At 46.2% G+C, this 21,250-nt stretch overlaps 1 long non-coding RNA gene across 1 annotated transcript; it reads right to left on the reverse strand.

Moving 5' to 3' along the window:
- Window positions 1-1,882: 1,882 nt before the first annotated feature.
- Window positions 1,883-9,358, reverse strand: LOC120097874 (uncharacterized). Its single transcript, XR_005495718.2, has 3 exons — window positions 8,854-9,358; window positions 8,568-8,678; window positions 1,883-7,127 (listed from the first exon to the last, which is right to left on the reverse strand). It is a non-coding gene; the product is annotated as an uncharacterized LOC120097874 (long non-coding RNA).
- Between the last annotated feature and the right edge of the window lie 11,892 nt (window positions 9,359-21,250).

Genomic DNA, 21,250 nt, shown 5'->3' on the forward strand with positions numbered 1-21,250 from the left:
AAAAGCACATGTCAGAGGGATTTTTTTAATTCAAACTTCTGCATCGACTGGCGGTTGTACTTGTGTGCACGTGTGTATGAAGGCCAGAGGGCATCCTTGGCTATTGCCCCTAGGTGCGCCCACCCTGTTTTTATGAGACAGGATCTCTCACAGCCCAGAACTCAGCAAGTAGGCTCTGCCGGCTGGCCACTGAGACCTGGGGATTTACCTGTTTCCACCTCGCCATCACAGAAATTACAAGCACCTGCTACCACATATGGCCTTTTAAATGTGGTTTCTGGGGATCGAACTTGGGTCCTTATGCTTGTGTGGCAAGCACTTTACCAACTGAGCTATTTCCCCAGCCCCTTTACTAAAACTTAGGTGGTGCTTTTTATTCTGTATCAGGGGCAGGTGGTAGAGCACGCGCCTAGAATATGCAAGGTCATGAATTCGATCCTGAGCGCAACACAAGCTTTGTCTATTCTAACGCAGGGGTTAAGTAAACGTCTGTGCACGCCTCCACTCCCACTTCAGCTCTGGGAAATTCCCAACACAACTAATAAAGTGACCTAGTCACTCCTATCCAGCCCCCGCCTCTGTTCCAGTGACCAATAGACCTTCTAATTGAGAATAACTTAACTCATTGCTTAGCTCCAAAATGGCCTCAAAATGGATTTCCCCCCCAAATTTAGCTTTGTGAAATATACAACACACACACACACACACACACACACACACACACACACTCACACACACACACACACACACACACACACACACACACACACACACCCGGGGCTGGGGGGCTCTGTATTTACTCTCCTCTCTAGAGTATGAGAAATGGATTTTTAACTCAACCTCATGATGGAAAACTTAAAGGGTTTTCCACTTCTGGGTGGCGTTGAGGTTGGGGAAAACAGGTGCAGACTAAAAACACTGCTGGTTCTGAGGAGAAAGGACGAGGCGAGCCGGGGAGCTCAGCTGTTTGTCTGTGTGCTAATGTAACTGCACACGGCCCTGCCAAGCTCAGATGTGTTTAGACTTGAGCTCCAGGGGAAGGTTACACAAAGGCAGGTTCCGGGGATCTGTTCTGCAGTCTGAGTAGGCTGGGCTGCTCTCGCCGAGCTATTTCTGTATAAAAAGCTGTCTGGGAGCATCTGAGAAGCCGCTAACCACTGCGGTCGACTGCGACGTGCCTTCTTTTCGCTCCTCGGTTGCCTCGTTTCCCCTCCATTTTGTGCTTCAAAGACGGCGTGTGGCGATGTATATGTGTCTGTCCGTGTGTGTTCGAGAGCTATGTTGCCATGGAGAGTGTGATTTGGAAAAAGGCATTTCATCAACCACTCTAGCTGAACGTATAAAAATGCCGTTCAAAACTCGAAGCCTCTCTACTCTGCATAACCACGGAAAAAGACAAGGAAGGAACCTGAGACAGTGGCCTCTGGGGAAGAAAACTGGGGGGGGGGGGGGGGAGGGCAGTGAAGTAAGAGAGACCAACTCTTCACCTGCATTAACTTTGATTGTTTTCAAACATAGCAACAACACACACACACACACACACACACACACTCAGTGAAGTTTAAATGTCTAGGCTTCTTTGGGGAAATACTTTATTCAAATATCCCATCTGACCCCCCCCCCCCAGTTTCCTAGGAAGAAAAGTAGGCTGAACTATCACGGACTGAAAACAAAGAAGGAAGCTGTCTGGTTTCTGGGAAGAAGGGACAGTTTCACCCCATCCGTTAGACTGGACAGAATATGTTGAGAAGAAAACCACGCCTGTCAGACTCCATTCTGCTTACTCCGCGATATGGATTAAGGAGTAATCAACAAATAACTGGAGACACATTCTCTCTGGCTGCATTGCAGAAAAAGGATGCAGCTGGTTGGGAATCCGGCAGGGGCGAATTGCATGGTACTGAGTGTGGACATCACATGCTCCACTGAGGTCGCCTGCCAAACCAACATGAGACGGCTCACCGGGTTGGCCGAGGAAGCGTCCTACCCAGTCAGGCAGAATATTAAGTGCACTTTCACAATGTGTCTGCACGTGGCTTTGCTTTTCTCAGACTCCAGAAGTTGCCGTGACCTTATTTTGTGACGTTGTGTTGACTTCGCTGAGCTGAGGGTGACCCACTTCCAAGTTACAGAGGGAAAGGTCCCAACAGTGACTCCTTCCCCGTATCTACTCTGCTGGGAATCCATCAAAACAGAGTATCAACACAAGATCTCCCAGGGATGCACGAGTCCACCGGGCGATAAGTGTATCGCGCTTTTGTCTTCATTGGAAATCATTAGCCAGCTCGAGAGGAAGGAAAATGGAATGAAAAAGAAAAACATTGCCCATCACAAAAATAACTTGAGAATTGTGCAATCTGCCCACATTGGTTATTTGTGTTGAATTTGCTTCTGGCACTCAGTTAAATATACCACACCCGACCTCTGCAGCAGCAACTCCCTTCCTTTCCAATAGCGAAGTGGTGGGAACGAGAGAAACTTTCTGTGTTTGGCAAGATCTAACAAACTGTTTCCATTAGATCTGGCAAACGTGGGGTAGCAAAGAGAAGCTCGCCGCTAATCCAGTACGGTTTTTGTTAGCTGTTCGGGAAGGCTGCTACCCTTCAGGGGTCTGGGATACAGCTCACTGGTAGAGTTCTTGCCTAATATGAGTGAGGCCCTGGGTTCCAGCCTTAGCACTGAGTAGATAAAATATAAGTACCCTTTGGAGGTGAAGCCATGTTTTCTTGTAAGTGAGATAGCAAACTCTGGACCTAGCAAACTTGGCTGACAATGAGATTTTCCTACTTAAAGTATGTATGGAATTATCATGAAATTCCACATCATACTAATAGTCCACAGGAATTGTTTTCTTTTGAGCCAAGGGACTGCCTGGTCTCAGAGCATCCTGCTGAGGGTGTTGTGTGTCCCAGGCTACCCTGACCCCAGCGTGACCCTCCTCCCCTGGGTCAGTGACCTCTGGGATGCAGAAGTGGAGATGGGGCCACTAATTTGAATGTAGTTTTCAGAAAGGCTGGACAGATCTTGGGTTGGTAGGACATTGATGGAGGAGGTCTTTGACTTCGGTATGTTTTAACAATGGACGATACAAGGGCCTCTGAAGCTTGAGAGGTGGGATTCCTTTTGGGTACTGGGACCTGAATACCAGATTAAAACTTCTAAAAAGGCTGAGGAGGCCTCAAAGCAGATTCTTAGCCTTGGAGGATATGACGGTTTCTATACGCTCGGCCCAGGGAATGGCACTGTTGGAGTAGGTGTGGCCTTGTTGGAGTGGGTGTGGCCCTGTTGGAATGAATGGGTGTGGCCTTGTTGGAGTAGGTGTGGCCCTATTAGAGTAGGTGCGTCACTGTGGGTGTGGGCTCTAAGACTCTCATCCTAGCTGCCTGAAAATCAGTATTCTGCTAGCAGCCTTCAGGTGAAGATACAGAAATCTCAGCTCTGCCTGCACCATGCCTGCCTGGATGCTGCCCTGCTCCCACCTTGATGATGATGGATTGAACCTCTGAACCTATAAGCCAACCCCAATTAAATGTCGTCCTTATATGAGTTGCCTTGGTCATAGTGTCTGTTCACCGCAGTAAAACCCTAACTAAGACAGAGGGTATAATAGAATCAGGACCAGAGATGTAGCTCAGTGTGGTAGCGTGTGCCCATCCCTTTGGGATCAAGGCCAACATCAAGCATCAGAGGAATGGGGATCAAGGCAGAAAGCAATTGAGGTGGTTCATTTTAATCCTAAACTTGGTTATATTCAGAGACTCTTTGTGGATTAACAAAGCTTAGGTTTGGAGACATCTGAAGGATGTCTCTAGAAACAGTTTATCTGGTGATAACTTTGACTTAATGCGTGGGCTGGTTCCTTCGTGGAGTCATCATCTGATGGTGTTATTGGGAGGTGCTGAAGGATACAGACAGACATAAGGCCTCCTTGAAGGGAATAAGTCACTGGCGCCCTGTCCCTGGGCTACACCTTGCAGTAACTCCTCCCCCTATCCCTTTCCTCTGCCTTCTGGCCCCCATGAAGAAGCTCCTTTGTCTGCCACCATGTTTTATCCAAGCACTGGGGGTTGGGGCAAGAAACTGAACACTCTGAGGCCATCAGCCCTAACAAAGTCCCTCCCCCCCTACAACGCCTCTGTTAGATATTGACAATGAGAAGGAAAGAAAGCAGTGGCCCTCAGGATGGAACCTTCCCCAGAGAGATAATGCAGGTGAGCAAGTGACAAGAACTGAGGCAGAGCAAAGCCATCATCTCCATCCTGACTTGATACCAAACAGACTCTGTTCTAGCTGTTCTATAAATAGCAGGAAACAAAATAGTCAAGTCTCTGCCCTTGGGAAGCTGGAGTACACCGAGAGAAAAACAAGGGAATGTGGATCTGCTGAGGATAAAAACTACAGGACATCTGAGATACTAAGGGAGCTGGTGGAGCGCTGATGGTGGTGTTGATGGTGGCAGTTGCCATTCTGCCTAAGGTCATCAAAGAATGCCATAGGATGTTGGAGTAGAGACTTGAAGGGAGAAAGGGATCGAGTTTGAATACAGGAAAGCAAGCCAAGGAAGACCCATCACTAAAGCTCTGAGGCAAAGGGGGTGCTTGAAGAGTTGAGGAGTAGCAGAGAGGTCAGTTCACAAGCTGGGTCCCCAGGCAGTGGTATGCATGTGTGGTGGCACTCAGAACACACGATGCTTATTAGGAAGTTCTCCTGGGGCAGAGCTACAGAAAGAAAGTAGAGGAAGGAACAAGGCTGCATAGATGAGTCACATAGCACAGTGGATGCTTTAAATACACACACACAGAGGGGTGGGGGGTCTTGAGGACCCGATGAATGCCAAGAGACATTTCTAGCTGGGAGGAGCCAGGTCTTGCACTCCCTGTCATTTAGTTTGGGTGCTAAGACAATGAGATTGGGATGGGATGGGATGCTACAGGACGCTCTTCTGTTCAGTCTCAAGAACTGAGCTCTAGAATATTCCAGTGGATAAAGATTGGGGAGGGAAGGAGAAAACAGCAAAGAGTGATCAGAGTGGAAGGGGGAACATCGGATAAGGAGGGTCCAGATGCCAAGTAAAGAGGGAGTTGTGTTGGCTTGGTTGGCGCATGCCCTTGGTGCCAGCACTCAGGAGGCAGAGGCAGGTGGATCTGGGTTCAACGCCAGCCTGGTTTAAGGAGTAAGTTCCAGGATAGGTGGGGTTACACAGAAAAAAAAAAAAAAAACCCTGTTTCATAAAAAGGAAAAGAGTTCAGAGCAGAAAGAGCAATGGGCCACTGTGAGGACAACTTGGCAGACGACAGAGCTGTCTTCACTAGATTTGGTTGGTGTCCTTGAAAAAAGCAGTTTAAGAGGTGGTAGCTTGATCTAAATGGAGTCAAGACGTAAAGGAGAGAAAATGAGTCCATTAGCATGGACAACTTCTGAAGGGGTTTGTGGGAAACAGGAGCAAAGAGAAGGGGAAGTGGATGAAGTAGGTTTTGGACCAAAAGTAAGCCATTGAGCCAGGGGTTCCTGGTTCTGGCTCCAGAATCTGGGCCAAGCCAAGTCTGTGGGTGGTGCTACAGTTTGGAAAACCCAGCTGTTAAAGGCTTGGTTCCCAGCATGTTCGTTCAGAAGATGGAAAAATGCTTGAGAAGTCTCATGAAAGGGACTCTGGTCATCAGGGGCATGCCCTTAAGGGGATATTGGCACACCAGTCTTTTCCTCTTCCTCTCTTTCCTGTTCTGGTCCTGAGGTGATCATTTTGCCACATGATGCCAGCAAGCTGCTTCACAGAGCCAATACATGGTGAGCTGAACCTCCAAGGCTAGGGACCGGGGAGATGGAGATGGACTGCAAAGTACCACACAAGCCTGAGACCCCCAATCCCGGATCTCCAGCATACTTGGAAAAAGCCAGGCATGGCACCCGTAATCCCAGCCACGGGAAGACAGACATGCAGATCCCTATGGCTCACAAAGCCGGCCAGCCTAGTCAAGTCAGTGAGCTCCAGGTTTGGTGAGAGATCTTGTGTCAAAAGATGAGGTGGAGAAGTGATTGAGGAGGATGTCCAAGGGCAGCTTTGGGCCTACATGCACAAGCACATATGAGCATGTACACACACACACACACAGCACACACACACACACACGCACACCACATCACATCACACATACCCTAAAAAGGAAAAAACAATGAACCTCCCAAACTGGGAGCCAAGTAAAGCTTTTCTCTTTGTAAACGGACTGATTCTCTCAGCCGTTGGGGACAGCGGGAGAAAGCTGACTAGTGTACGCAGGCATGAAGGGGACGGCTGAGTAGAGTTTCCAGAAATGGAAGAGCACCGTGCCTCAGCGTGTGTGCTGAGTGGAGGAGAGGGTATCAGAATGCACACGCGTCTTTATCTAGTGAGTGAATTTCTACGGAGGTTGACCAGTTGGATAAGGACTCCATTTTGTGGGGAAAAAAAAATCTGTGCTTATTTTAACTACACTGGAGAAATTATCTGAAGGAAAACGGTGGAAATTTTAACCACGAAAGATCTCCAAACAGAGACGGATTATAAGAATTTCCGTGCATCCATTTTTCCAAACCAGGGTGCACCTATAATTGTACTTCTTTTTCTCTATCCACTTAACACGGAGCTAAAACGCCCTTATACAATGTTTTCTTCAAATTGGCACAGAGGTTAAAAAAAACCAAAACCTTGAGGCCATCACAGAACAGCCCTGAGATGAAAGAAAGGCACGCATTCTCGAAAGCTGAAACATGGAGCAGTAGAATCATTTTTCCAGATGTTGCTGAGTAAATGCCCAACCAAGTCTGGCGGTGAAGCAGAGACTGAGAAATCAGGGAACAAAGCCAGTCACGCTCGGGACCTGAAGGAGACACACATCAGGAGCCATGGGGTGTTGCTCTCCAGGTTTGGGGGAGGTCTAAGACCAGGAGCCCGGGCAGATGGGCTGTTATAATGTATCCACCACGAAAACGGAAGGAACAGAGCTTTCATTCCAAAACCTGTTACAACCTGTTACAACATGTTGTTACAACCTGTTCAGCGTCGTGTGCCCGCTCCGCTCGTAACCCCAGCACTAGTAGGAAGAAATGGGCTCATCATCCCTGGAGCACACTGGTCAGCAGCCTAACCGGATCTATGAACAGGTCAGAGAAAGAGACAAAGAAGATGACTCAGCGAAATGGTTCTCAACCTGTGGGTCGAGACTTCTTTCAGGGGGGATTGCCTAAGACCGCCTATATATCATATATTTGTATTACAGTTCATTATAGTAGCAAAATTACAGTTACGAAGTAGCCGTGGAGATAATTTTATGGCTGGGATGACCATGACTGGAGGAACTGTGTTAAGGGTCTCAGCATTGGGACTGCTGAGAAAACCTGACAACCGGAGTTAAATTCGGAGAGCACCAACTCCAGAAAGTTGTCTTCTGACCTCCACATGAGTGCTACGGCACGAAAAGCCTGCCCCTGCACATGTGGGTCACGCACATGTATACACACACATGTACAACGTTTAAAGATCAGCGTGTAGTAAAATATCAATATGCGGAGCACAGCTGGCCACAACATGGGGGTGAGTGCAAAGGACATGTGTACCCCTCAACGCCCTCACAGAGGAGGACAGGGGGGCAGTTTGGGTTTACACTAAGAATCTGGTGCCTAGAAGTTCAAGGCTGGAGCACAGCACCTGGAGTGTCACACCCTTAAGGCGAGCCTTTCCCTCTACCCTTAGCTGACTCTATGATCCTTAAGGTGGCATCTGACATATCACTTGGTCAGGAAAGCTTTTTCCATCCCGTGGGACCGCATCATCCCATTCGAATCCAGTTGTGGAGTGAGTTCATTGACAAGATACACATGTTTTTAACAAGGTATGCAGGCATCTTGTTTAATAAGGTGCTAGGAGGCCGTAGGCAGATATTCACGAGCTGTGCCAATAGTGTAGATTCAAAGGACTAAAGTTAAAGAAAGTTCTGTGCCTTCCAGAGTTACTGTGGTTTAAAGTCTGTAATTGGTTTGTCTGTGTGGACAGGGCTTCTGCACATAAAACTTCTTCTTTCCTTCCTCCAGGACTCTAATGACTGTCACCAGAGGTACTGATCCCGAAATGCCCTATATAAAATAGGAAATTGTAACGGCTTAGTATCACTTGATTGCATTCATAATCAGTTAGAAGACACACACTATATGTGTGTCTATGAGGGCATTTCTGGAGACTTAACTGATCGGGGAGACGGGCCCTGAATGTGAGCGGCATCGCTCCATGGGCTGGGGTCCTTGACAGAACAAAAAAGAAAAACAGGAAAGGCCATCATTTGTCTCTTTGCTTCCTGTTCCTCTGGGAATGGCCACACACTCCTTCTGCCAGCCCTTCCATGCTGTGTGGTACACTGTACCTTATTGAACTGCAGGACAAGCCTTCCCTCCATTACATTGTTTTGCTGCCCAGCAGTTTTGTGACAGCAATGAGCTAAGGAACTACACACACACACACACACACACACACACACACACACACACACACGAATCAACGCAGGCCTCTCGGTCTCTAACCTTTGACCTTGCTTTGTTACCTGCCATAGTCTCTTCTGATGTTTTTCACACGCTCGTCTGCCTGTTGGCTTACTGTGTCTCCTTCCCACAAGAGCCGGGCATCTGTTTTGCTCACTGTTGCGTCTCCAGAACTTGGAAGAATGCCCGAAAAACAGAAGATGTTAGGTAAGTGTTGAATGAGTGGATGATTCCATCCGTCAATGTCAGACTACAAGGAGAGCAGGCTGCCGGCGTGCAACGGGAGCCCCCATAGCCTATAGAGGCTCCAGAGTCTCCATCAAATAAAAGGACTCAATATTTCCTTACTTTCTTTTACTTCTTTCTATGGCCTCTCTTCTGTTCTTGGAGGATCTATTTTCCCAGTCCTTATATCTCCTCCTGGCTTTGGCTTCCTGCTCCCTCTTAGATTAAAGTGATGCACCTAAGAAACAGCCTGCCTCATCACGGCAGGCTCCAGCTCTTCTGCCTTGGTTCTCGCTGACCAATCGAGCATCTGTCCCACATGCTGAGGTTCAAATGCAGAATGTTCCCCATGGGATCATGTATTCGAACACCTTGTTCCAGCTGGGGTCGACGATTTGGAAGGACATAGACTGTTTTCGTGGCGGGGAGCCTAGCTAGAAGTAGGTCACTCTGGGCAGGTGCTGCAGTTCTGTAGCCTAGTCCAATATCCAGTTCAGCTGTGTGTTTCCTGGCAGCGGATACAATCTGACCAGTCAGCCACCTGCTCCTGCTGCTCTTCCTTTTTAACCATGGCGAATGTTTCTCCTCAAACTATAAGCCAAGAATGAGCCCTTCCTTCCTTAAGCTGCTTCCCACTCCCCTGGGCATTTTGTCCCAAGAACAAGAGACACCACTTATATATGACATCACTTATATGACATCACTTATATGACACCACTTATATGACATCATTTATATGCCATCACTTATATGACATCATTTATATGACATCACTTATACGACCTCCCTTGTATATGATGCTTTATAAGGCAGAGCATTTCAGCCACATCACTCACGTCCCTAGAAAGGCATTCACCTGCTCGTTCATCCTGGGAGAAGATTCTTAAGCAAACTCCCTCAATGGATATCTGTTGAAAGAACGAGTGAAAAGTTAAGAATTAGTTTGGCGACGGAAGAGAATGGCAGCCTTCGAGTCGAATGACTTCAAGAAAGAGAAACTCTGAAGACTCCCCATATGGGAGATAAGGAGGACTCCCCCTCCCTTTAGTCTGTTAGCCGAGTTTAAATTCAAGTGTACAGCATGCCATGAACACACTTAGCATTGTACAGACGCTGGTGTATAATTAAAAAAAAAAACAACCTTAATTCTCCCACTTTCAGCTGTATTTTCTTCATGAGGCCCAAAGTCTCCTGATCACACAGTTGGGATCTAAATAGAAGGGAACTATCATATGCCTAGAACACTGTGCCTCCGAGTTACGTAATGACTCATTATGTAACATAGCATGTAGGTATACGCTGCTTTGATGTAAAATGAGTTTTAGCTAACGTGTTTAGTTCCCTCTCCCCCTCGGGAATATGATATTTTCTCTTTTTTTCTCTTTATTTTATTCTTCTCAGTGCTGGGCATCAGATCCCAAGGCCTTGCCCCTGCTAGGTAAGGGCTGTGTCCATGAGCTCTACTGCAGCTGCGTGAAGAACTTCCTGGTTAAGTCTTTGTTAGTTCCTTGCTTGTAACCTATTGCTATTTAGTCAGTAAGAATCCGGTGAACAAATTCACATCGAGATGCTAATGACTGGTGTTTCTCCTTTAAGACGTGATGGGGGTGGGTGGGTGGGGGCACTTGAGAGATCGCTCAGCTAGGCTCACAACCAAAAATGTAAGAGGTGATGCTGGGGCTCAAAGGATAACTGAGGGATAGGTGTGTTCTTACTGTGTGCACAAAGCCCTGGGTTAACAACATCTTGGCAGGAGAAGAGGAGGGAGGAGGAAGAAGAGGAAGAGTAATAGAGGAGGAAGAGGAGGAGGAAGAGGAAGAGTAATAGAGGAGGAAGAGGAGGAAGAGCGGGAGTCAGGAGGAAACAGGAAAAGGAGACATAGAGGAAAGAAGAGGAAGCACTAGTGGTTTGATTCACTTTTCACACACACTGAGGATAGATATGTTTTTAGCGCTCTATCATGTAAAATACTGCCATGAACTAGTAGCATTTAGACCTTGTGGAGGTTTTCTGGGATTGCAGACTCTAAAGCACTACTCAGACCTAATGATTCAGAATCTGCATATCCATGAGATGCCCAGGCACTCCAACTGCACCGGAGAGTCTGAGAAGTACTACTTTCTGGAACTAGGAGGTACTAGATCGTTTGTCCCACCGGCGTGGAACCAACCGTGCTGCTTAAAACCGGAAGGCAGAGGCTGCGTGATCGAGGAGGTAAATCTTCCGCAGGTGGAAGCCTCCCTTCTTGCTCTCGGTGCCTCTCCTCCAAACCTTCTCCAAAATGCAACTTGCTAACATCCAGCTCCTCTCCCCGCACCTTCACACTCTCCTCCTCTAATGCTGACATACAGAAACACGCCAACGCACACCAGGGGTGAATATCACGAACCTATTTATCTATTTTTACAATTATGTGGTTCACTTGCAGTAGAGATGATTTAGCAATAAATCTGTTACTGCTCGACTCCAGCAAAGGGATGAAACTTAGCTAGCTGCCTTGGGCTGTGGTTTGAATATAAAAGGTCCCCCTAAGGCTGTTTTGTGCCTAAACATTGCTTGGTCCCCAGCAGGCAGTGCTGTCTGGGAAGGCTATGGCCCTTTTAGGAGGTGGAGTCTGTAAGGAGGAAGTTTGTCTCTGGTGGCGAGCTTTGAAGGCTTTATAGCCTGGCCTCAGTGTTCTCCCTCCCTCCCTCCCTTCATCCCTCCCTCTCTCTGCTTCCTGACTGCCAGGCAGCTTCTGCTTGGCTTCCTCAGCCTTATGTTCTGCTCTGGAACTGTAAACCTGGGTTGCATTTTGCTGGGGCGTTCCACCACGGTAACAGAAAAGTCACTACTATGTGATCATCCTCTCATACATCTCATCTCGGTTCATCAGGAGCATCCTCTGCGGGCTGGTCTAACACTGTAGCAATCGGGAGTTTCCCCCCTGGTGTTGGGGACTAAACCCAGGTTTTCCTCTCCAGTGGTCCACAAATCCTCTGTCCCTAAACTACTTCCTCAGACCTGAGCTCATCTGTGTGTGGCCATAATGCATCTCGATAACTTTATTTCACACACATGTAAAGTGGTAAAAATCGGTTAGTCCTTCTCACCTATCCATAAGAAACACACACACACACACACACACACACACACACACACACACACACGCATATGAGAATTGGGTGCTGTTCTGAAACAACAAAAAAGGTGGGTTTTTTTTTTTTTTGTTTTGCTTTGATTTTGTTGTCTAAAATAAACCTGTGTTTTAAAGTATGCCTAGGGAAAAGAGGGATAGTCTCTGAAATGTACTTTTAAAAATCCAGACCTCAACACTTATTACCAGAACTAGATTTCTAAGGAGTATGAACTCACCATAAAACTATCTCAGAACATGCAACCATCCAATGTAAAAACAGCCAGAAACCACTGAGTGAGTCACGTACTGAACAAGGGTCTTCGGATGGATTTGATCTCTAGCCATGTCTTAGCACACTTCAAAGGAAACTGGCAAGTTCATTCTAAAATCCGCATGGCAATGTCAAAAACGAAACCCATCGATTTGTATGCAAATTTTTTAAAAACATTTTAAAATCTATGTAATTTTTCAAAGGACATGGAAGAACCAAGAATTTTAAAAATAGAACGAAGTTTGACAAATCATATTGACTAATTGGAATGCTAATTTTTCCCAAACATTTATTTATTTTATGTGAATACAGTATCATTGTCCTCCAAAACACCGAAGAGGACAGACATCAGATCCCATTACAGATGGTTGTGAGCCACCATGTTGTGAGCCACCACGTGGTTGCTGGGAATTGAAGTCTGGGAGAGCAGTCAGTGCTCTTAAGCATTGAGCCATCTCTCCAGCCCTTCAACACTAATTTTAAAGCGGTAGTAAACAAGATAATGTGGTACAGGAGCAAGGGGGAACAAATGAATTAAGGAATAGAACTAGGTTGAGAAGCTCACATCAAATATATGCTCATCTAATTACTAAAACAGGTGCAAAGAGTAACGAAGTAAAAAAGTAACAAAGAGTAAAGGCTCCCCCCCCCCCAAATATAATATGCTGGAAGACTGGATACCCATACAGAGAAAACATGAACCTTAAGTTTATCAACACAGCATATACAAAATTGCACTTGAAATAGTCATAAACTTAAAAAGCTGGAATTATAAAAATGCTAGAGTTGGGAATACATCTCAGTTGGTAGAGTGCTTTGTTCAGCATGCGTGGCTCTGAGTTTGATCCCCTACCATGTATAACCTGGGCCTGTAGCATAGGTCAGTAACACCAGCACCCTAGATCTAGAGGTAGGAGGGCCAGAAAGTCAGGGTCACATCTGACTGCATGGTGGGTTTTAGGTCAGCCTAGGTTTCATGTGACTATCTCATGCTTGTAGGAGAAAAGATAGGTTTAAAGAGTCTTCATACTCTAAGGTTGGTAAGAAGACTTTTGTGGAACCCAAAGGCATGAACAATAAAATTAAAAATTAATAAGTTAAACCCTGTCTTAGTTTCTTTTCCTGTTACTGTGGCATAATATTTCAACAAAAACAGCTCAAGGAGGAAGAGTTTAGCACAGTGTTGGTGGTGGTCGGAAAGCTGACCAATGACATTGCATCTATTTTCAGGGTGCAGAGTGTGAACAGGAAACAGGGCTGGGCTAGAAGGGCTCAAGGCTTGACCCCAGTGATCCACTTCCTCCAGGGAGACTCCACTTCCTAAAGGCTTCATAAGCTCCTAAACACTGCCAGTGGGTACCAAGCATCCAAGCCCATGAGCTTATGGGAGACACTTTACATTCAAATCACGACGTCTCCATCCAACTTCAACTTTTAACATATATGTTGGAAAAGATTTGTATCTATAATGTATAAATAACTCTGAGGGTCATCAATGAGAAAGCAAGACTCAATTTTTAAAATCTGGAAAGAAGATTTAAATGAGCATTTTGCCAAAAAGATGTGAACTCGGTCAATAAGCATATGAAAAATGGTTGATATTTCTGCTCATCACAAACACGTCAAGACTACAATATGGGGGCTAGAGAGATGGCTAGTGGTTAAGGGCACTTGTTGCCCTTTCAGAGGACACAGATTTGATTCCCAGCACCATTGTGGGGGCTCACAACCATCTGTAATGTCAACCCTAGGAGTTCCAATGCTTACTTCTGGCCTCTCATGGCTCCAGGCACACAAAACACCCATACCCTGACGATGATGACGATGATGACGATGATGATGTGTCAAACAAACAAATATGCCCAAAAGCAGAGAAAAGAGAGTTAATCAATGTGGCTAGATTGGGAAGTCCAGATAAGGAGGGTCCCCACAAATCCATCTTTCCCATACTGACATGAGCTTTAGGATTAAATAGCAGAGTAATTGGGGCAAAGACAACAGGCATGCACAACTAAGCAGCCTTGGTCTAGTGTGGTCTGGTGGCTCTTTGCCTCAGTTCTGGTTCTACAAGACGTCATAGAAGTCTTTTGCTTGAGAGGGAAGCAAGTGAGGAAGGGCTCATCACAGAGTGATATGTTGTGAAGTTCCGCTGTTTCTGGAGTTACAGGTGACTACAGGTTCAGGACAATGACTGGAGACCTTTGGGGTCCTTCTGTGGGGGGACTCTAGAACAGAAAGTTGTGAAGAATTATAGTGTAATGTGTTGGTTATTCTTATCACTGTGCCTTAAACGTTGTGAGTGACATACCTGTGTGCAGAGGTAAACGGGTGACCCACCGGAAGGGGGCTGTGCAGAATGCGGGCATAGATGCCAGGCCATCCCCCCCTGGGTTATGTTGAGGACCCAGGAGAGAAGCAGCAAAGGCAGCTTCTGGGTACCAGTTGCAGCTGGATGACCTGATGACATCACTTCTTCTCTGGGGAGCACTGCTGCCTCGCTGACTGCCTTGCAACCAGGAGGATGGATTGCTTCCCACCCCAAGTCTTCTTGGAGAGATAGATCAGAAATGTGGAGGCCCATAGCTTAGAGCAAAAGGCCGAAGGTGTTTGCTAAATAAACCATCTTCACATTCAAACTGCTAATTACCATGCAGTCTGCAACTGTTTTCAATTAACTTATGCTACACTCATTTGGTATGGATACCTCCCTCTCCTCCCCTCTCCTCCGTTCAGCTCCCCTCCGTTCAGCTCCCCTCTGTTCAGCTCCCCTCCGCTCCCCTCTGCTCCCCTCCTCTCCGCTCCCCTTCCCTCTCCTCCGGGTGTTTTTCCCCTTGCGATTTAATAGTTTGAGTATCAACACTCCCTCAAAATTTCTCTGCCAAAGGTCACAGTGACCTACTTTCTAATTGCCAATTCTAAAGCACTCTCTCATCTTCAATTTACCTAGATCTTGGCTACACTCAGAATTCTTCCCGTCCGGTCTCGGAGACTTGTAATGTATTTCAGGTCTGAGCGGCCTGTCTATCAAATTCTCCTTTCATTTCTCAGATGACTCCAGCCCAGCCCCATCTTCTTATCATTGTCCCTTCTGGAACTCAGCAGGTGTTTTCTGTAAGACATCAGATAATAAACATTTTAGGTTCTGTAGATCACGGGGTCCCCTCCATAAATACTCTGTGTGTGTGTGTGTGTGTGTGTGTGTGTGTGTGTGTGTGTGTGTGTTCCAGTCCTTCGGAATTATCTCAGCCGTTCTTAGCTCACTGGTCATGTCCGAGATGAGTTTCTCTTTTCTTGTAATCTGCCCCCCTTTTCACCCAGAGAGTTCTTCCTGGTCCAGTCCTCCTACCTTCCCTCAAGCTTCAGCATCCACATGGAACCCACCTCCCTAAAGAGCCGTGGGGGTTTTTTAATGTCCCGTTTTCCTGTGAGAAGGGAGTTAAAAGCACCTCCATATTTTTTCATTCCCAGAAAATTCTAGTTATACAAAAGACGAAAGAGTTGAAGTGTATGAACAGCCAGCTGTTTTCACAAAGGAACAAATGTTGGGCTAGAAAGACAGTTCAGTGAGTAAAGGCAGATGCTATGCAATCTTGGCAACCCGAGTTTAATCCCTGGGATCCGTATCAAGGAGCAGGAAGGGAGGCGACTCCATGCATACCCATGGCCACAGGCTCTCTCCTTCCTTATCAATAATCATGTTTTTAAAAAAGAACAGATGTGGCTTTTAAGCTTATTAAAAATATTTTCACCCTAAAACTCAAGAAAAGAGGAGACCGGAAGTCATCTTGGATTGCTGCCTGCCTGCCTAGTCAAAAATTGTGAGCTCTAGGTTCAGGGAGAGACCCTGCCTCACAGGAATAGAGTAGAGAGTGAAAGAGGGTACACAGTACCCTCCACTGACCCCATACTACACACACATTACACACGTACACCACACACACATTCTACACTGACCCCAACACAGACACACACATTACACACATACACCACACACACATTCTACACTGACCCCAACACAGACACACACATTACACACATACACCACACACACATTCTACACTGACCCTACATCACACACACATTACACACATACACCACACACACATTCTACACTGACCCCAACACAGACACACACATTACACACATACACCACACACACATTCTACACTGACCCCAACACAGACACACACATTACACACATACACCACACACACATTCTACACTGACCCCAACACAGACACACACATTACACACATACACCACACACACATTCTACACTGACCCTACATCACACACACATTACACACATACACCACACACACATTCTACACTGACCCCAACACAGACACACACATTACACACATACACCACACACACATTCTACACTGACCCCAACACAGACACACACATTACACACATACACCACACACACATTCTACCCTGACCCCAACACAGACACACACATTACACACATACACCATACACACACTCTACACTGACCCCCACATCACACACACATTACACACATACACCACACACACATTCTACACTGACCCCAACACAGACACACACATTACACACATACACCACACACACATTCTGCCTATTCAGGAGGCAAAGAAGTCTTCATTATCGTTTTTGCTTACAAGTTTTGACTCATACATTAATGAGCCATTTTTGCTGCCACATCAAAGGCTAGTCACTCTTCTCTTTTTTCCTTTTTTTTTTCTCTTTTTTGTGTGCATTTAGGGCATTAAATCTTAGTTACAATACATAAATGTAAACATTGGTTTGGGTTTTTTGTTTTGTTTTGTTTGGGTTTTTTGTTTGTTTGTTTGTTTGTTTGAGAGAGGGTGCCACATAGCCCAGGATGGCTTCAAACTCAGTCTAAAGCCAAGGCTGGCCTTGGACTTCTAGTCCTCCTTGTTTCTGTTCCCCAGATGTGGCGATTACAGGCATTCACCACCATGTCCCTAAATAGTTCGTTATAGACTATCATGGGCAGGTTTTTTTAATTTTTTTAAAAAAATTTCTTTACGTGTATGGATATTTTGCCTGCAAACATGCGTGTGTATCATATGTGTGTCTGGTGCCCAAGGAGGCCAGAAGACGGTTATAGGAGCTCATGCTCCTGGAACCAGAACAGCTGTGCCATTTCACCAGCCCTGTTGGCTTTAGTTTGTTTTTGTTGTTGTTGTTGTTGTTGTTGTTGTTGTTGTTTTTGAGACAGGGTCTCTGTCTATTATGTAACTCTGGTTGTCCTGGAACTTGCTCTGTAGACCAGGCTGGCCTTGAACTCACAGAGATCCACCTGCCTCTGCCTCTGCCTCCTGAGTGCTGGAATTGAAGATTTGTACCACCATGTTGGGCTTTAGTTTTGTGGCAGTAATAATGTGGACTGGATTGTTTCTTTTAGTATTACGAAGTTCTATTGTTTGTTATTGGGTTTTGTTTTTTATGAGACAGATTGACCTGAAACTTGTTATGTGGGTGAGGCTGGTTTTGAACTTCTGATCCTCCTATTTCTACCTCCTAAGTGTCAGGAATATAGGTATGCACAGTGTGCCTGGTTTATGTAGTGCTGGGGATAGAAGCCAGGGTTGTGCACATAGGCAAGTCCTGCACTAACAGAGATATGTCCCCAGCTACCATATGGTAGAATAGGTTTGACCCCCTTAGAGAGTGGCACTATTAGGAGGTGTGGCCTTGTTGGAGTAGGTGTGGCCTTGTTGGAGGAAGTGTGTCACCGTGGAGGTGGGCTTTGAGGTCTCACATGTAAGCTCAATCTACACCCAGTGCAGAAGAGTGTCCTCCTGGCTACCTACGGATCAAGATGTAGAACTCTCAGCCCCAAATCTTCATGGAGAGACAGATCAGGAATGTGAAGGCCCATAGCTTAGAGCAAAAGGCACACTGCCATGCTTCCTGCCATGATGACTGAACCATGGACTGAACTTCTGAACCTATAAGCCAGCCCCAGTGGAATGTTTTCTTTTATAAAAGTTGCCTTTGGGGTTGGGGATTTAGCTCAGTGGTAGAGCACTTGCCTAGGAAGCGCAAGGCCCTGGGTTCGGTCCCCAGCTCCGGAAAAAAAAAAAAAAAAGAAAAGTTGCCTTGGTCATGGTGTCTCCTCACAGCAATAAAACCCTAACTAAGACAAACCATTAAAACAAAACAAAACCCTACATTCCTCATTTGGGAGGCCGAGGCAGGAGGATCACAAATCTGAGGTCAACTTGAGCTACACAAGAATCTCTTTCAAAGAAGTTTTGCTTGTTTGTTTGTTTGTTTAAAGCAGTTTATTAAAGGTGAGTCCAAGGAGGCTGGGGATGTAGTTCATTGACAGAGTGCATGCATGAGGCCCTGGGTTAAATCCCCAACATGAGTAAATAAACATGAATAAAAAGGAGGAGGAGGAAGAAGAGGAGGAGAAGGAGGCAGCATCCAAGGAATTATGACTAGAGGTCCACATTAAGTACACAATGAGCTAACAATGACCTTCTAAGTAAACCTTAATAGTAGCATGGTGAGTGGAGGTGGGACCTGGACACAAGTCAGTACCTTGCATGCTAGTTAGGTCATGCCAGGAGTGACCTGAGGGACCTAGAAGCTTCCTCAGATCTCTGAGCTCAGTTCTTCCCTGAGATCCTTCCAGATCCTAAGGGCTGAAGAGCTTTAGCAAGCAGAGGGCAAAAACGCAGGAGGCCTTTGTTTTGTTGCTTCGTTTTGACATTTAAATACCACGATGAAAACTCCTGGCCTTTCAATTAAGCCCTTACTGGGTTTACAAGAGGCTTCGTGATCTGTCCTAGCCCTTGCAGCAACCCCACCTCACCTCTTACCTCACCTTCCCTCCTCTGCCCACCCCTCCCTTCTGCTCATCTCCTTTCTTTAATATAAGATCTCCCCATGTAGCCAAGGCTGGTCTTGAGCGCACTCTATAGCCCATGCTGGCCTCAAACTCATAACCTCCTGAGTAGAGGGTCTGAACCACTATATTCAGCTTGCTTCTTTCTGTTTCCAGAAAAGTCCCCATCTTCCTTGTGAGGCCTTTGCATGATACCCTAGCCTTCCTTCCATCCCCTCCTCACCTACTACCATGACCTAGATTGTGTCCCTAAAAGTAAAAATCATACTGAGCTGAGCACAGTGGTAGACTTGTAATCTCAGCATTCAGGAGGCTGAGGCAGAAGGATTATGGATTCAAAGCCAGCCTTGGCTACCTATCAAGACTCTGTCTCAAAAACAAATGGAAGTCATACTTGGACATTCTAACCCCTGGATCCTGAGAATGTGAGCAGGTTTGGACATAGAACCATCCCAGAAATAGATAAGTCAGGATGAGCTCACACGAGAGAAGGGTGGCCTCGTAAATGACTCCTGTTATTGTGAAAGGGGCTGACCTGGACACACTAAACCACGGCCTAGGACTCTAGGGGAAGACTGGAGTTTTGCTGCCACATGGGTTGCTGAGGCTGGCTGACCATCACCAGAGACTGGGGATCATGGGAGGTATTCAGACTCGTGCCTAGAGAAGGAACCACAGTGTTCACGCCTACACCTGAACTTTGACTCGCAGCCTCCGGATCTGTAGCGTTTGAGCAGATCTGAATTGTCTTTCAACTGTTGAAGCCATGGAGTCATGGGGCCTCACTAAGGCAGCCTTGGTAAAAGTAGCTGAGTCAGCTCTTTCTCTCTCTGTGGCAGCTATTGTATTGCCTTTCTCTGTGTCCGTTGTTTTTCCCCACAGCTACACCTAACACGGATCAATAAGGAGAGAGAGCTTTACCTGAGCTGGGTTGTTAAGAGGATATAGTCCAGGCTGGAGAGATGGCTCAGTGGTTTAGAGCTCTGACTGTGCTCTTCCAGAGGTCCTGCGTTCAATTCCCAGCAACCACATGGTGGCTCACAACCATCTGTACTGGGATCTGGTGCCCTATTCTGATGTGTCTGAAGATAGCTACAGTGTACTCATATACATTAAATAAATACTTTTTTTAAAAGAGGATATAGTTCTTCATATGCCATGTGGAAGGGATAACAACTCTATGACAATGGGGTCATGAGGTAGCTATCTGTTTACCTCTCAGTAGACAAGGAAGCAGAGACAGGACAGGAAGTATGGCCAGACTATTGTCATCAACTGTACCCCACCTCAAAGATTCACTTCCTTCAGCAAGGGCCTAGCCTCCCAAATAGTGACACCAACTGGAGACCAAGGGTTCAAACACATGAGCCTGTGAGAGACACTTTACCTCTAAACATTAACTCTCCATTCACAACTCCCCTCAGGTAGCTGTTGTGGCCCCTTGTCTCGATCCCTCACCGTTCCAAGAGCTCACACAGTGATAAGCAAAGGTTTTCTAAGACTCTAAGTAGGCTGCCCCACTGCCCCTGGATGCTCACTTCACACCCCATTAAATGTACCAGGACATTCATGTTCCTCCTTAATCATTATGTAATGGTAGAAATCATTCTGGATGGGCCTTATGATGTTGCTTGGACATGAATAATGAGTCTCCATCCACAGTCACTCAATCCATAGTAATTGTGGGTACCTAGGGCTATGGGGGGAAAGTCCCTTAAAAGTTGTTTTCAAAATGTCACTTGAGCTTGTGACATATGGTTGACAGTACATTCCATTCTGCTGACACTTACACACTTATTTGATTTTGTTATCATTTTAATGTTTTTTTTTAAAGATTTATTTATTGGGGTTGGGGATTTATCTCAGAGGTAGAGCACTTGCCTAGCAAGCGCAAGGCTCTGGGTTCGGTCCCCAGCTCCGAAAAAAAAGAAAAGAAAAAAAAATTTAGTTATTTACTTCATGTCTGGGAGTACACTGTCTCTGTCTTCAGACACACCAGAAGAGGGCATCGGATCCCCATTACAGATGGTTGTGAGCCACCAGGTGGTTGCTGGGAATTGAACTGAGGACCTTTGGAAGAAGAGTCAGTATTCTTAGTCGCAGAACCATCTCTCCAGCCCCATTTTAAATATTTTGGGCCTGGTTCTCTCTGGAGTAGAAAAGGCTATGGCTCTTAAGTTCCTTCCTATGGTGCCTGAAGAATCATTTCCCGCACGGGCACACACACACACACACACACACACACACACACACACATGTACAT

This window comes from Rattus norvegicus, chromosome 17, assembly GCF_036323735.1.
Source record: "Rattus norvegicus strain BN/NHsdMcwi chromosome 17, GRCr8, whole genome shotgun sequence".
NCBI classification, from domain to species: domain Eukaryota; kingdom Metazoa; phylum Chordata; class Mammalia; order Rodentia; family Muridae; genus Rattus; species Rattus norvegicus.